We start from the raw sequence: 3,784 nt of genomic DNA, 5'->3' as shown, positions 1-3,784 counted from the left end.
GAACCGGCCAAACTTTTACATTTCCCAAGGCAACTCAAAACTCAAAACACACAACTCGACTGTTACCAAGCGCCAATATCTTCGTTTGGCTTTCAGGCCATTAAAGGGCCGCCCAACAACAACAACAACAACTACGCAATAGGCCTAAAACAATTCAAAACTTTTGCCAAAAAATAATACTTAACTTAACTTCATGTATGAGTTTGTGTGCTCATGTTTCTTGCCCTCGAATTGTACGCACTAATATGGTAATCCAATTTTTTTTATTTTTTTGCCCTAAAACCAAAAAAAAAAAAATAAAGAAAAAAAATTATGCGAATAGCTAAAACATAACGAAACAAAGGATTAAGCAGATTACGATTTCGACATTCATTCATTACAAAGCCCTCAAAAAGAGAAAATTTGTAACTTGAAAAGCTTACTGTTTATTCGACACGTGTAAGAGAGAAACTTGTATGATTCGATTTCTTAGAGAAGACATATGATTAGACATTTGATAAGTTAAGACATATGATAAGTTGAGAATGGAGAACGGAAAGTAACGCAATTCTAAAAATATTCCAATTTTTGATAACGTTTTATATCGAAATAGAAAATCGCTATAAATAGGGATCGAGTTGTCGATATATCGGAGAGAGTAGATCGAGTTGAAAATATCTCAAAAAAATTTTATTAACTCTAAAAAGCAATTGTAATCAAAAGTACACGCATTCTTTTATTACAAATCTTATTTTTCTTGTATTGTTTTTATGCTTTATTTAAACTTTGGCAATTTTGTAGGCTATTTATTCATCAAAAAAACGTAACGACCAAACTCAATTCTACAATTTAACTACGATGAATAATCCCCAGTGAGTTGTTGATTTTTTTTTTTTTTTTGGAAATCGAAATCCGCGAAAATCGAGTTGTCGATATTTCGATATATTTTTACATCACTAGAATCTACAGCTGTTTTTAAACATCTAACTTTGAAATACGGTAAATGTTAATAGATCAGCCCAAGGGTAGTTAGGTGAAATACTCAATCAATTCGAATAATTTTATTTCTTTTGTTTCTACCATAAAAATATAAGTCGCTTTACCAAGGTACATCAATGTATCTCTTGTATATCTTGTATATGGTTGTAAAGAGTTAGAGACTTGAATAAATCTTTTAATATTATTAAGAATACTCTTGTTTTCCCATCGTATTAGTAGTTGTTGTTGTATTTGGTTTGGGCTTGTGGCATGCAATTCAATACACATATAGGCATAATTTCCCGATTTGATTAACTTCTAGATAATAAGCAATTGTATGAGGCGTCAAAAATGTGAACATTATTAGCCACTATCTCTTTCTCCTTCCCCAGAATAATCATCATCATCATCAATTCATTATTAGGCGTGATTGAGGCCAGTCAAGTTTCATTCTGTCAATCAGACAGAATGATAAGCGACACTTGACATTTAAAAAAGCGGACGTAAATTGCAACATTTTTTTTATATCAATTTACTTAATAAATATAAAAAGTAAATATAGGAAGTTGGTTTTTTTTTATATAATGAACAGAAATCCCCTAAAGTGTATAACTCTTTAAATGTTTTTTAAATATTTTTAAATTTTTTAAAAATGTACAAAATAAATATTTTCAATTCATGTTAAACGATAAATAAATTGTAATGCTGTATAGTTTATCCCACAAAAAAAAGCCTCTACACGAGGTAAAAGTCTAGTGACAAAGGCATATTCTAGCCCCAAAACTTCTAATATCCAATTAAAATTTAATATGTAAAAACATTTTAAATAAATATATTAATTATTAAAAAAAAAAAAATGACATTCTGCACTGTGCGCAAAAAGGGTGAGTTTCTTTGTATATCAAAATTAATTTTTGCGCAGTGCCGAATGTTAATTTTTTTTTAAATAATTAATATTTTTATTTAAAATGTTTGCACATATTACATTTAATTTCGTTCATCACAATATTATTATTATTATATTATTATTATTTATTTATTTATTTATGTTATTATTTCATTTTAAAAAGTCCACTATAAATTTAAAATTTATATATCTCTTGCACCAGTTATGGGACTTGGGTGTTCGAGGTATTAATCGACGCGAATTTTTGATACAAGCTTTTAAAAAATAAAAAAATTTGTCAAAAGGCCCCAACGGCCCGATTAGCTGCAATCATTAAAATTTTTCCCCTCCCAAATATTCCCCCTTATCTTATGTACCAGGTGAGTTAGCAAAAGTTTTAACACGCCTATTTGTTATAACTTGATCTGATCGGACAGTCGCAGCAAATTTTCCATATTAGCTGCATATAAAGTCTTGTAAAATAATACAAAAAAGAAACAGAAAAGCTTGAGGTTCTACCGAGATTTGAACTCGGATCGCTGGATTCAAAGTCCAGAGTGCTAACCATTACACCATAGAACCAGTTGATTGCCGGGCGCCCAAAACGCTGACATGACAAAAGTGAGAGCGAGCGAGGTAGAGAGTGTAAGACGTGGTGGCCGCGGCAGATGTGCTCAGCTAAAAATAGCATTTTACGAGGGTTGCGTCTCTCTCTCTTGCTCTCTGTCTCTCTTTTTTTCACAGTCATGGCGAGATGCGCGCTTATTGGGAGACGAGGGTGAAGGTAAAAGGCTGACAGAGGGAGATGTGAAGAGACGAAGGCGGTAGACATGGTATGTGTTGTTGTTGCTGCTCTCGTTGTTGTTTTTGGCCTTCCTTATTCTGCACTGCCCCAAAAGACAGAGGAAACGGGATTGGGATTGGTATTGATAGCGGCGTGAGGGAAAGGGAATTAGGTATGAGAAAGGGCATATTTTGGGATCATCGTCGAATGAATACTCATAACCAAGCGGCAAATAATTCGAATTGACATACAAAAAACAAAATCTGAAACGGCATTCGATTGGAAAACGTTTAGGAAATCGATGAGCTGATGAAGGTCTCGAATAAAATATTCATGTGTCATTAGGATCAGAGATAATTTAATGAGTCATGAGTACTTATTACTATTAGCAAATGAATGATATAAATATTTGAAATCCCTAATTATCAGCTGAAAGAATTAATTAAAGAATCAATATATAATCAATTCGTATATCGAAATTCACAGATATTTAAATAAAAATTTTCTAAAATACATATGCTATGAAAGTTGCCAAACTTAAATAACTTTTTTAGTATAGAGACTTTTTGTTAGAGAAAGGAAAGGTTAGAATTTCTAAACTTTAAGTGCATATATAGTATACAAATTACATTAATAACTTTCTCATCTTAATCGAATCTTTACCAACTCTTACTATATTTGAACCCTACAAGGTTGGGAAAGTAACCTAGTTCATTGGAATTGCTTTTGATAAATCCGATAATTGAAATTTGGATGGTTTAAAGATCGACATAAATTGACAATACTTATAGTCTAGTATTGCTGTTCATGTCCGACTTAAAACATCATCATCCATCATCATTCAACGTCATACGAGCACAAGCTGATTGAAATGTCAGTGGGCGACGAACCGGTTAAGTGTTGATCATCATCGTGATGATCACGATCACGATCACGATCATGACCATGATCATGATCCGTTGAGCAACCTGTCTCCCCCAGATTAGCCTAGGGGCAACTCGAAGGTGTCGGGGTGTCGACGATCGTCACATCTAGACTACAAGTTGAAGTTGAAGTTGACGTTGATGTTGATGTTAAAGTTGCCATTGGCTGCTAATGACCTGGCCCCAAGACCGTTGCATTATCGTGACAAAATCATTAGCCCTTTTTACCATAAC

The 3,784-nt window shown here is 32.9% G+C and overlaps 1 non-coding gene across 1 annotated transcript; it reads right to left on the bottom strand.

Moving 5' to 3' along the window:
* Positions 1 to 2,353: 2,353 nt before the first annotated feature.
* Trnaq-uug lies at positions 2,354 to 2,425 on the bottom strand. The gene has a single exon. It is a non-coding gene; the product is annotated as a tRNA-Gln (tRNA).
* Between the last annotated feature and the right edge of the window lie 1,359 nt (positions 2,426 to 3,784).

The sequence above is a fragment of the Drosophila innubila genome, chromosome X (genome assembly GCF_004354385.1).
Source record: "Drosophila innubila isolate TH190305 chromosome X, UK_Dinn_1.0, whole genome shotgun sequence".
Lineage (NCBI taxonomy): Eukaryota > Metazoa > Arthropoda > Insecta > Diptera > Drosophilidae > Drosophila > Drosophila innubila.
This window is presented reverse-complemented; position numbering and strand designations above follow the sequence as displayed.